General features: G+C 35.6%; 1 protein-coding gene across 2 annotated transcripts in view; it reads right to left on the bottom strand.

Moving 5' to 3' along the window:
• LOC141450051 (Krueppel-like factor 7) overlaps window positions 1–14,056 on the bottom strand; it is a 710,120-nt gene that overhangs the window by 603,638 nt on the left and 92,426 nt on the right. The gene's annotated exons all lie outside the window — the stretch shown is intronic.

The following is a 14,056-nucleotide window of genomic DNA, read 5'->3' as shown; positions in this document are numbered from 1 at the left end:
AAGCTAAGAATCTTTTCTTTTAAAACAAACGTTATTTCTCACACGAAGATAAAAGGAATCCTGGAAAATAATATACCGTTTGAAAGCCCACATTAGACAAGGAAACTTTTATAAAAAGTGCCAGCACCTAGGTCTGATAATGATCACGTAAGGGCCTAATGAGTTTTCTTCAAAAATTTTCGATTACTTTTATCTTGCCGGTATCCAGGAGGAAGATTGAGGCTGTTCGGAGAATAACTTATGCTTCAAAATGTGGTCAATTTTTAGAAAATTTATCTACCTTTCTAACCGTGTCATTAGAATCGAATTCGGACTAAAACTTTCTGAGTAATAACATTTTTATTGGAAAAAAGTAATGATTTTAGAAAAAAAAAATTTAAAGTAACGTCTCTCAAGAAACAGTGGAAAATATGAAGTTGGCCAATACGTCATTGAACTTCACTTTAGATGTACTACACACAGTAGGCCTATGGACTATACTGGTTCACCCTGTATATTCAAATTCAGATCATATATAAAGTAAAGTAAAGTAATCGCCTATTTTTTTAGGCGGGGCTTAACGTCCAACTACCATTTACTAGGTGTCGTGGACGGAGGCGAATAGCAAACGTACTTTACTATTTCTCATTTAACCATTAAATTAAATCCTAGACCTAAGGCCCGGGAATCGAACCCAGTACCACAATACATATTAGCTTTGCAGGTCTCGCCTCTTAACCCGCTCGGCTACCGTGGCACCTCAGATCATATATATTTAAAATATATAAATATAGGCGAGAACTGAAACTACTGTGCACTACTGGTTAATGGGCATTGTTCTCTCGTTACAGACAAGACTGTACCATCACCGCGGCCAGTGAGCTGTAAAAGAAGCTCCTAGGAAAAGAAAAAAAAATCTATGGACTAGTAGTAGCTGGATTCGAACCTACGATCTCCGCATGATAATACGGTACCACTAATTCTTCTCTGGTTTCTTTTAAGTGCTCATAACTCTTTCGAATAGCATAATTTAATTTTCCTACATAGCTCTACACTCTTAAGGAGTTATGAGACCATTTTTATGAGAAAATAAAGTCTGAAGTATATACTTTTTTTTTTTTTTTTTCTTTTTTTAAAGGCGCGTTAATATCGCGAGGTTATTGGCGTCAGGAGTTTTTCTTTCAGGGCTTCCGGAAGGAAGATGTTCTTTCGCCCATAAAGTCGTTATGTATAAAAAAAAAAAAATATGCATCATGGTTTAGATGATTTTTTTTTTTTTTGTTGCAAAAAAGTTAGTTTATAACCACGTCACAAAGGCAGTTCAATCTGTTGGAGTCTGCGCATTAGCATTTAAAAAAACAAACAAAAACAATCATTTGTAGATTGCAAAATTTATGCACATACAAACGTATGCATTAAAAACAACCTAAAAGAAGAGTAGAGGGTTATTACTAGAGAAAGATGGTTAGATAAAGAGAGTGGTGTGTAAGCATTGTGCGTGCGCGCGAGAAAGGGGGGACTAGAGAGGACGGGTAGGTGAAGAAGGAAGAGAACACATACATACATATATATTGTATATATCGACCTACTGATAACGAACCCATGGTAACTATCAAGACCTGATAGCGTAGCGGTCTCATGGTAATACTAACATCTGTGTAAATGTGCAATGCTTACACATACACACACAGAAATGTGTGTGCACAAATTGTGCGAGATATTTACCCCTCCACCCACCCACCCGCCACTGACTCGCCTCTTCACCCACACCATACGCCACGCCATTGCTAAACATGGTGGTGGCTCCCATTTGTTGCTTAAATAAGTGAACATTATCATCTGTTAGTGTTCCAAATGTTTTGGGAACATAATCAGCTGGCGAATTTCTGTGTGTTTGTGGCAGGAGGTGGAGGAGGAGGAGGAGGAGGAGGGGATATAACTAGACTAACACAAATTAAAACTGAAATAATAGAAAATATTAAATTAAGCTAAAAGTAAATTTTCACAAATGAAATTTCCCATCAAATGTTTCTCTAGCCTGCTATTCCTAGTTACTGTGTTCCTAATAATTTGTACTAAATCCAGGGATCTATTATTTTATGTTTATCTCCCCACAGAGCATAGATTTATGCTTAGAACCCAACCACTTCTAGCATAATTATTAGAAGATTATACTACAAAACAAACTCACACAATTAAATTAAGAAAATTTGAAGAAAATATTTTATAAATTAATGTTAGAAACTCCTCTACCGGAAGTCTGTACAAGGAAAACTAAGCTATGATTTAGGAGAAAATAAGTTTTTTGAACAATGAGTACTCTTAAGATCCAGATCTCCTGGATTATAAAAGCGAGAGGCGAACTTATGTATCTTAATTTATAGATTTCTTTAGAGATGTTGAATGTTCCCTCTGTTCTTTGTGCGATATGTCCTTGCCAGAGAAGAGTACTTATCATTTTCTCGCTGACTGTTCGGCACTTATTAAGAGTTACGCATTCGTTTTTTTTTTTGTTTTTTTTTTGAAAAGGAGAGTCTCACAAAAGAGCAGCTAATAACATACAGTGACTCCCATTAATATTGGGACAGTACATATAGAAGTTAAAAATTGACGAAAATTAAAAGTGGCACCCATTTATTCAAATTTTTATAAATTCATTTCATTTTATAATTACTATTAATTAAATAAAAACTATTTAAATAAGTACATAAAAATGTTTTGGTAGATTAAAAAAAATATATATAATAATAAGAGCAAATTCTACCTCTCATAAATATTGGGACACTATTATAATTTATAGTTTGTCCAAGGTTTTGCCCGAATATCTATACAATTTGTAAATATATACCTTAAGCATATATTCAATATGAAATTAATAATTAAATTAGTTTATATAAATCAAGCCAGGTGTAACATGTCGCGCAAAAATACAAATACAACGATTGAACAAAGAAATATTATAATTTCTTTGCACAAAGACAATAAAAAGTGTTAGAGAGACAGAAAAACTGATCGGACCTAAAACATCTACTGCGTGGAACATCATTCAGCGTTACCAAAAAGAAAAAAGAATTGTTTCAACCCCACAAAAAGGCCGTCCTCAACTGCTCTCTGAGAGAGAGCAGCGTTATATATTAAAAGAATTAAAAAAGATCACCGACTTAGTGCTCCAAAACTTCTATGTGAAATTTTTGACATGTTCAGAGAGCAAAAAAGGAGCAGAAACAGTTCGGAGAGTGCTAAGAAAACTCGACTATCATGGTAGAGTAGCCTGGAAGAATCCTTTTGTCAGTAAGATAAATCGTGTTAAGAGAGTGAAATTTGCCGAAAAATATTCCAATGTAAATAGTGACTTTTGGAATGATATACTCTAGCGATGAATCAAAATTTAATGTTTTCCAGTCAGATGGAAGGGTTATGGTCTGGAGGAAAGCGAATGCTGAACTCGAAAAGAAGAATTTACAGCCAACTTTAAAGGGTTTTAAAGCTGCACCTCCGGGTGGAGGTGGGTCAGTTCTGGTTTGGGGCTGGATGTCCGCATCAGGATTTGGAGAATTAGTGTTTATTGATGGAATGATCCACAAAATGGTTTATAGTAATATATTAAAATATAATTTGAAAAAAGTGCCCAAACATTTGGTATTTTAGGGTCTTCTAAATTCTACCAAGATAACGACCCCAAACCTACGGCTTGGGTGATACGTCAGTGACTGTTATACAATTGCCCAAAAGTATTCCAAACCTCTCCGCAGTAATCCCATTGAACATTTATGGCAATATTTAGCCAGTGCTTTAAGAAAAACGAATAATATCTAACAAAAATGAATTAAAACGATGTTTCCTGGAAGAATGGGAAAAAAACACCACCTGAATTAACCAAAAACTTGTTTCACCTATGCCTGATCGTTTGAGGGCTATTGTAAGTCAAAAAGCAATTATTAAATTATTACCAACCAAATATTAAATAGTAGGAGATTTTAAATATTGAACATTTAAACTCTAGCACTTCTGGTGTCCCAATATTTTTGAGATCCTTATTTTACACTTTTCCAAAAAGTGCTACCTAACAGTTTGGAATTTCATCGATTTATACTTATATATAATTTCCACAGATGTTGCTAATGTAATTTAAAAAAAAAAAATTCCAAACTTTTGTATGTTGTTTTCATTTTTCTTTTAAATCATTTTGTAATAGGTGTCCCAATATTAATGGGAGTCACTGTATCTAAATGGTTACCTTAAATGGAAACCAATTATAAATTTTTGTAAATACGCTTGGAATTTCCGTCATAATTACCTAATTCAATCAGAAAATAAATAATGGTATAATGCAATAAATTCTATAATATTTTTGTGATTTTAAATTATAATCAAAGTTTAAAGCAATTTTTGTGATGTTTAAGTATATTATTGTAGGCAACAATTCCACGGATGGTCTTTTGGACCCAGTGTATGTCTTTTATTATGTTCAAGAGTGAAATTTCTTTTGTATTTATTGTTTTTTCTAAAAATAAAAGGCTTTATTATTGTTATTATTATTTTATAAATCATGTATTAAGGATTTTCCGGGAGGTTTACTGGCTAAAAGCAAAAGGAAACATTAGATCGCCTCTATTTTATTCCTAGCCTAGAAAACTAGCAGGAGCAATTTACAAGTTTATTGAAACACTTCATTTACGCTGATATTAGTGCTATTGGCGATGATCTGCAGGAGTAAATGGCATTTTTTTTAAAGAGTTTTAAGGGAAAGGACATAATTTGGGTTGGGAAGCTATGTAGGGTAAGGGTGTAAATGTGACGAAAAAAGGATCCTTCCTAGGTTCATCTCCCAGGAACATCTTAAGAGTGATACTTTCATTATTACTGAGCTCTGCAACTCCCATACAATCACTTAGGAATATACCCACCCGCCAGACAAACTAAACAGGACGAAACTGGTAACTGGAATCGAAATTCCGGTACCTAGAACTAAATCGTTCTTTCAAGTTCGTGTGGTTGACCGGCCATTCAAGACTGCTCCTACAGAGTACTTCAGGGTGAGAAAGATTACTTAGTATCATTCTATAATTAATTTTTGTCATATACGCGTTCGCCGAAGACCTACCATTTACTTGAAAGGGGTGGGTGAAACTCAAAAAAAAAAAAAAAAAAACCTAGACATCTACCAAGAATTTGTGACAATCTGATGAGCCGATACCTTTCAATCAATACCTTTTTCAAAGGACTGCAAATACAACAGGTTCAAACTTTTAAACAACTTGAGATAATGTTAGGAATGAAAGCGAAAAAAAATAAATCAGAGAATAACTGCAGCAGGCAGTTATTCCTCCAAAATGAACAGAAAAAAGGATGACTTTAGTGTTTTGGATACGTGAACCGAATGGTTGAAATTAGAGCACCTCTTAGGGCGTTTGAGACAGAGATATGGACGATTACTAGAGTTGGAGGTGTATATTATTCTTAGGATAGCCGAGCTGTTAAGAGACTAGACCCGCAATGCTAAGATGTATTGTTGGTTTAGTGGGTTCGATTCCCGATCTCTAGGCCTTGGATTTTATTTAATGGCTAATATGAGAAATTTATAGTAAAGTATATCAGGCGGTTAAGAGACTAGACCCGCAATGCTAAGATGTATTGTTGGTATAGTGGGTTCTATTCCCGGTGTGTAGGCCTTAGATTTTATTTAATGGTTAATAAAAGGAATGTACAGTAAAGTATGTTAGGCGGTTAAGATACTAAACCCGCAAAGTTGAGATGTATTGTTGGTTTAGTGGGTTCGATTCCCGATCTCTAGGTCTTGGATTTTATTTAATGGTTAATACGAAAAATTTACAGTGAAGTATGTTTGCTAGACGCCTCTGTCCACGTCACCTAGTTTAGAAGTTGGTCGTAAAGCCCGCCTGAAAAAAAAAATAGGCATTACTTTACTTATTCTTAGGATGCCCTTAAATTATTTTGGGGCCGATTTTGGAGAGTTTTATGGGAAGGAATGCATGGAACATCAGGAAACATTACACCTAGCAGTTCTCTTCTCTCCTTAAAAAGTCCCTGGAGAACTTAACTCCTTTTTAATCAGGGGGAAACCCGTCCTTAGAACATCTAGGAGCCTGACATGATCTCCCAAGCTTTTCTGGAGAGCCTGCACACAGATCTTTGGTATTAGAGAGGAGGAATATTCTAGTACCTTTTTGGAAGTGCTTTGCTTCACAATCTAAAGAAAGGGGGTGAATTGGGGACAGGAATAGTTGTGCATGCTTTTACCTGAGTGAATTGTGTGTTTTTTTTTTTTTATTACAGGTGACACTAAGTAGGGGTACAAATAGAAGTAAAAGGTTGCCGTGAAGAATCTCAAGGGAGAAAGGATTATTGCAAAGATTTTGTAGGAACTAGTTCAGGATAGCTGGACTTGAAGATGACCAAAAATTCTACTAGAAATAAAACAAGGTGACTTGAAGCTTAGCAGACACCTTAGAAGATCTTAGTTTTAGACGCTGAAAACAAGCATGAGTGCTTTATGATCAGATGAAGGTGTAGCCCATACTTTAGCGGAGCTCCTTCAAGAAAGCACAGAAAACCAGAGGAAGTTGAAGAAAAAGAAGAACTTAAGAATTGAAATAATAAAAAAGCATGATTTGCTAAAGCAATTTTACTAATGAAATTCCTGTCAACCGGCGTCTCTTAGATCCATTCTGCTAATAGATACTGCATGAAATACTGGTGTAGATCATGGACATAACAACAGCATAGCGCCCATTATTTAATGCTTATCTACAGAGTCTCGTAGACATACACTCACACACACACACACACTCACACACACACACACACACACACACACACACACACACACACACACACACACACACACACACACACATGTTATTTATTAAAGTGAATATTTCCAAACAACCAATTCCTATTTACTATCACCAAACCAAACCAACCAACCAACCCTCGTTAAGTTATGCTTCACCAAACACATACTTGCACACAAAATTGATAAATTAAGTGTGAAGCAGGTAATTCATATTAATGTTAAGTGAACACAGCACTTGGCTGTGAATTCGCATAATATTTTAGAGACTGCGGGAAGGGTGGACACCCTTTCTATTAATCGACCTTCGTAGGGACCGGTTTATTTTTATGTTCTGAATATATATATATATATATATATAAAAAAGTCAACAAATGTGTAGCCATTTATAATGTGCAATAGTACTTCGTATTATAAATCAAAATATCACAGAAATAAATTTAGTTTTAATTTAAATCAAAAATTAGCATTTTAAAATGAAAAAACAAAACTGCATTAATTTATTTATCAAATACGAATTGACATGTACGGCTCTAAGCAAATATATATCAAGTGCTTGTTTTTAGGCGGTTATAGGCTAGACCCGCAATGCTAAGATGTATTGTTGGTTTAATAGGTTCGATTTCCCCGGTCTAGGTCTTGGATGAGTAATTTATAGTAAAGTATGTTTGTTAGTCGCCTCCGTCCACGACACCTAAATTGGCCATTGAGATCTAAATATTTATATTTATACTAAATCAAAAGAAAATCATTAGAAACGTATTTAAAATCTTAAAAATACAGGAAACTTTGTTCAGTAAAGTGTACGGAATACTTCGGCAAAAGTTTTTTAATTGCAAAAGAACTTTCAATAAAATTATAACAAACGCCTAACATACTTAACCTGAACGAAAAAATGAAAACTGCAGCAAAAAAAAAAAGGAAAAAAGAAAATCATCCATACCTATTGGAAAAGTTAACAATAATTACATTTCATGTAAATTTTGCAGGAACCCAGGAACTTTTACGTAAAGTTTCATTTACAATCTAAACACCATTTTCAGTTCTATTGTTTTAGTTCCGGTATTCTCCGCGGCGCTATTGTTTAAAACTTTAGACCCCTTACACACTGTCGGGTTGTACACCTCTCTTTATTGGTGAAAAGTTTGCGATAAGGCGGTTGGGGCGGTTCCCTATCGTGAATTTAACCAATAATAATTATTGTTTCCAAGAGCGAATAGAATTAAATTGTTTCAATAGTTACACTAAGACCATTAGTCAACTATGGGGTAGTTACAAGATTTTCTATATCAACAAGCAGGGGGAGGGCCCCAGTACTGAGAATTCCACAAGTAGTACGTTACGCTTGAAAAAACTCATAGGCAAACCGTTTTATGGAAAAGAACAAAAAAACGGAGTAATCTATTCAGTACAGCGGAAATCCGGTAGGCTAATTTCCAAGAGCTTATTTTTCAGGTATGAAAGTGGAAACTGAACTAAATAATAAATTTAAATTTACTGCAATTTTTTGTATTTATTTATTTATGCTGAAACAATGATGAAATTGAGATGGTGGTGAGGGGTGGTTGAATTAAATGATTCCCAACTTTAAGTCTTTGCATTATTTGTGGAAGTGTACTAAAAGCTGTAGATGAAGTTGATATCGATGAAAAGAAGATTTTAAGTAGCTATTAATTTATAGACACGAGAGGATAATTAGATTTTACTAGGGAAGCTGGAGGGCTGAAATAGAATAAAAGATAATATCACAGACTAAGAGTGTTATGGCTAGCGTTAACACTAACTTAGGAATGAGCCTAAATTGCTACAACTAACTGGGGTTAATTAAATATGAACTAATTCTAAAAGAATTGGTCTAAACTGAATGGCGAATAGAGTGACGTCGTGAAGAGAGTCTAAGAATGAATCCTCAGCGAGTGAATGCAATGCTCTGAATGCGATTGGGTGTCCCGAGCGGTATTCTGGCGTCCTTATATACTCTGTACTGTACTGTACTGTACTTGGTACTGTTAAGATCGTGTCTGTGTTTTTTTGTGGTTTTGGTTGGGTTGTTTGGCTGGGTGGTGAAAGAAAAGTATTCTACGGCAATGGAAAACCGTCTGCCGGACCTTATATACTCTGATGGCTTTGGGCAACTTCTACTGTTCTCTGAGCCCTACCTGGGGCTTTAACCCTTCTAAAAGAATTGGCCTACACTGAATGACGAGTAGAGTTACGCCGTGAAGAGAGTTGAAGAATGAATCCTCAACGAGTGAATGCAATGCTCTGAATGCGATTGAGTGTCCTTATAAACTCTGATGGCTTTGGGCAACTTCTACTGTTCTCTGAGCCCAATTTGAGCTTTAACCCTTTAAACCTTTCACTACCACTTTTTCCAACTTTTGAATTTCCTAGTTCTGAGGTACCATAGTTCCAATAATTAGGTATATCGCCTAAAAATATTCACTTTGAACAAATTCTGTTTTTAATAAGGATATCTACGAAATACTAGAGCGAAGATGTTGAAGAATAAAGTAGTTCACTGATAGTTGGTAACTAAAACGAAACTTAATTCGGTTTTAATTCGGGATCCGAACCCGGGATCTTTGCGCCCAAATCCAGTCATCATCTCATCACAGAGCTAATTTCTTTTATTCCTGTTCTATGTCTAAACTAGGAGGCTAACAAGAAACATCAGTAACGATCACAATGCTTATTAGTAATTCTTCAAAGGTAAAGGAAAGAAACTCTCCTGGTAGCTGCTGGCTTTTCATAACAACAATAGTACACAAAGTTAGGCAATGGGGGGGTGTTCCTGGGCTTAAAACAGAAACAAGGGTAAACGGAATAAAGCCTGGAGAATCAGTTAATAGTGGTAGAGCGCGGCTCCCTCCACCCTGGCCACAAAACAATACGAAAACGAGCCCAACGAGTGTGGGTGGAGACTGGTGAGATGGCAACATCCCCGCAGGGATTAGTACTGATGAAGGTACCCCAAAGAGGGTTAATCAAAAGCAAGGTGAAACGTGAGACGAATATAAGATAGACACACCTAATTCAGTGTGTTAACACTAGAGTGGCAAGGCAAAGTTGTGTCGAAGTTGTTTCCAACTGGCTTTGTTAGGGTATTACCCTCGCTAACTAATTACCAAACTATGTTAAGCTCGTATAGTTCAGTGAATTTTTAACTTCACTTTAAAAAAAAACAAAAAAAAAACTGGTCTGACGACTCTCACGATTTCCTGTTACCGCTTAAAAAACCATGGCTGGTAAATCTTAAGCTCCGTTTCCGCTAAGCGAGCCAACAGATGCTCTAACCCTATCACAAGCCTAAGCTGGCCCATTCTTCCACCCACTTTTCGAAGCATTCGTGTAAACTTATTGGAATGCTCGCTCGGTGAAAAAAAACTAGAAATGATACAGAAACTTTCTTAGAACGTTCGTCTACGTAAGTCTGTAAATCAAAGTTTGATAAAATTTTTATGGCAAATTCATGGCCATAATTGTATCTAAGAATGTTTGTAATAAGCTCTAAGGGCACCGTTATGGTGAAAAGGGCTGGAGTGGGGGTAATAAAATCAAATCGGGAAAATTGAACGTGATTGATGAAGGGCCTAATGATCAGTCGACATCCTAATACTCAGCCACATTGCATCCATTAATCAATAATTATCAGATTAATTTTAGTACAATCAATAGCTGAAGAAGTTCATTGGAATCAGTTAAAAAAAAATTTAATCAAATGGCATCCAAATTTAATATTATTCTAAAAAATATGTTGGGCACAGAAGAAAAACAGAAAGAGAGCAATCAATAACTTGATACTAAAATTTGTAGATTTGTTGATTTGTTTGTTGTTGTTTTTTTTTAATTTAAGGCGCATCAACATCTAAGGTGATTGGCTACCTGGAGCTTTTTCGGAGTGCACTGCGTTACAAACAACCTATCACCGGACAGTGAACGATAAGAAGCTCCTAGGAAGAAAAAAATAAAAATAAAGGGCCACCAGCTGGATTCGAACCTATGATCTCCTAATTAGGGAACCCAGTATTTGCTAAAGCACTGAGTTAATGAGTTGTTCACTAGGTTCGAACTCATTAGTATTCTTAAAAATTGGAATTTTTGTACCATACAATTTCTCTGTAACATTATAGTTTTTTTTTTTTGTTTTTTGGCTTCTTTTTTGTGGCATTGGCTTCCGCCATTCAGCCAGCATCGTCTAGGTGCTTATCACTAGAATATCACTCACTCTCCATTCTTACTTATAAAATACATTCGCTTCACACATTCATCCCTCTACTATATACAATTATTTACATAAACTACAACTAATGGATGGATCAGTACTCTATATTCCTGCCATCCTTATAGCTTGTACCGAAATTAAAATCACCGTAATCCTTCTCTAATCATTTTTCTTCCATTCATTCTAATCGGCTATAACTTTTAAATACATTCACATTTCATTGCTAGCTCTGCTACAGATTTAAGCACATTGATAGTTGGTGGAGAATATTATATCTTCGTAGCGAAATGGTGCATCTAAATACCTGTATAAGTCGTCAAACATTCGTTTCCTTTCTACTATACATAACGTGGACATATCATTACTTTGATATGTTTGAAATCCTGCTCCTCCTCACTGCAATCTACGCAAAGAGGAGAGGACCCACATTATAGTTAGTAAAACCGGAAAAAACACTGAAATGTAACCTTACAGAGAAGCCCCTACAAATACGAACTTAACAGGAAAAACTTAACAGCCATTCCCGTGAAAGTAAACTAACGTATTGAATAAAGGAATACTTCCGGTACAGTTCTTACAGAAAAATAGCACTTAACTGGGAATCTACTTAACTTCTCGCTCATCTTATATTGGTAACAATTTTTATTCTGAAAAACTGATTAAGTCTAAGGTACTTCGGAGCGAGAAGTTTTCCCTCTCCAACCAAACAAAGCGCAGTCAGCGAGTGAAGTACGAGATGGTAGCGGAAGTTAAGACGAACGAAATCAAAGAAATTCTTAAATAACGGTAAACGTTATTTTTAACCTCCTCTGATTAGATTTATCAAATTCTTTGGGCCCAAAATCCTAGATTGAAAGAGAGATAGAATGAAACAATACGCAAGAAGAGGAAAGAGAGACTTATTATAAATAAGTTGAGAGGAAAGTGGAAGAACTTTATCGATTATTCATTAGCGGTCAATTAGAGTCAGCCGTGGAGAATCAATGAAAAGCTTGAGGGAGCCAAGTCGTATAAAGCACGCGGGCCGTTCTCTATCGAAGTTATATGGGACAACATGGCGTTGGAGAGATACAGGAAAGAAGGAGAGGGTATCCGCGCGAGAGAGAGAGCGAAAGAGAAAACGCAAGCAAAAGCACATCATTTTCTCCGAGTTTTTGGGGATGTTTACACACACACTGTCCATTGGAGAGCCGCCCCTAGGCGCCCAGCGGGTTCTAAATGGAGGCCAATGGTGGAAGAAAGTTTGGCCAGAGCAGCATTTATAGCTGGTAAATATATCGATTAGTTTTTGTTTGGAGGTGGCAAGAGAGAGAGGTTCCAAGCTTTAGTGCGAAGTGGGGGTTGGCCAGGTAGCCAGTGTCTGAAAGAAGTCGAAAAAAAATCAGTTGTGAACAGTCATTCAATTTAACAGTCATTCAATTTAACAGTCATTCAATTCAACAGTCATTCAATTCAACGGGCATTCAATTCAACAGTCATTCAATTCAACAGTCATTCAATTCAACAGTCATTCAATTTAATAGTCATTCAATTCAACAGTCATTTAAATCAATTCTTTCTTTTTTTTCTCTCTCTATAACAATAATTACAATGAATTATTTGCCAACACTAACAAGTTCGTAAAGCATAACACTTGAGCGTTAATGGACTTGCCGTAGAACAAGTCCGTGAGTATGCTTGTAATATATATACAAAATTTGCGGAAAATCCTAGGAGCTATTGACGAGGGAATCCCAAAAAGAATCCTTGGAGTAAAGGATCCAGTTCGGATTGAGCAATTTTTCTTCAATTTCTCCGAATTCTAATGACAAATATAACCCAACTTATCTACTGCCCAAGGACTGTCAATTTCCCTAAAATGATACTTTAGAGGATTAAATCTATTAAGCTCGCACGCCCCTTAGAAGTACCCCTCGATCGAATTTTCAGGGGTAAAAAATTTTTCCAAATAAATACGGGAAAATCTGTACAGAAAAGTGACAGTTTTGATTCACTAATTTCTTTTAATTTTAGATATTTAGCCCTACATTGGATTCTTGCCTACATAATTCAGGGTATAGGCGGAGGAGAGGTCAGAGACTTCGGGAGATTATTCAGCAGCTCAAATGCAACAAAAAAATATTCTATTCACTATGGTCTGATTCTCAATATAGTGTCCAAGATATTTAACATTTTTAACTTTTCCGTCGATATTCACGTTTTTCGCCATAAAAACGGCCGTAACTTTTCTATCCTTTATCCTACAACAAATCTGCTTATTCCAAACGAAAGAGCATTAAATTTCTTGTAAATCTAACCCAGAGTATCAAAACGTTTCTTAAAAACCATGAAGTTTTTCCTTTAATCTCTAAAAAAAATTCATTCTCGATTATTTCTGTTTTAAATTTTCAGCTGTATTTTTTTTAGTGATTAATGAATCAAGAAATCACCCAATTGCAGAAAAAGTTGTGCATTTATTGGAACTTCAAGAACATATAGATGTTTTGGTTTTTAATAAAACCCTACCCCGAACAGTGGGGTGTAAATGCGGAAAACTGAGGATGTTGTGGTAACCGACTTTTCACTGATATCAAATTATTAATTTACTCGTATGTCAATTTTTTTGGAGAAAGAACAAAAAGAAAAGTAACCATTTTAGTTTTTAACAATTATTTTTTTAATAAAACGGAAGTAAAAAATATAGTTGCAATAAAACACAGGAAATATAGAAAATTTAATGTTCTTTCGTTTGGAATAATCAGATTTGTTGCAGGATAAAGGATAGAAAAGTTATGGCCGTTTTTATGTTGGTGAAAAAAACGCGAATATCGAGTTAAAAATGCAAATATCTTGGACACTATTGAGAATCGGGCCAAAGTGAATAGAATATTTTTTTGTTGCATTTGAGCTGTTGAATCACCTCCCGGATGTTTCTGACTTTTCCTCCGTGTACACCCTGTATAAGATAGTACAATGATCAATAAATGGCCACTTTAAAGGGATGTCTGACCCTATTAACCATCAAAGTTCGGGAAGTCTTCTATTCTAGACTGTTTAGA

The sequence above is a fragment of the Rhodnius prolixus genome, unplaced genomic scaffold, assembly GCF_049639745.1.
Source record: "Rhodnius prolixus isolate KJV_2025 unplaced genomic scaffold, Rpr scaffold_2, whole genome shotgun sequence".
In the NCBI taxonomy this organism is placed as follows: domain Eukaryota; kingdom Metazoa; phylum Arthropoda; class Insecta; order Hemiptera; family Reduviidae; genus Rhodnius; species Rhodnius prolixus.
Note: the sequence above shows the minus strand (reverse complement) of the source record. Positions and strands in the feature narration are given on the sequence as shown.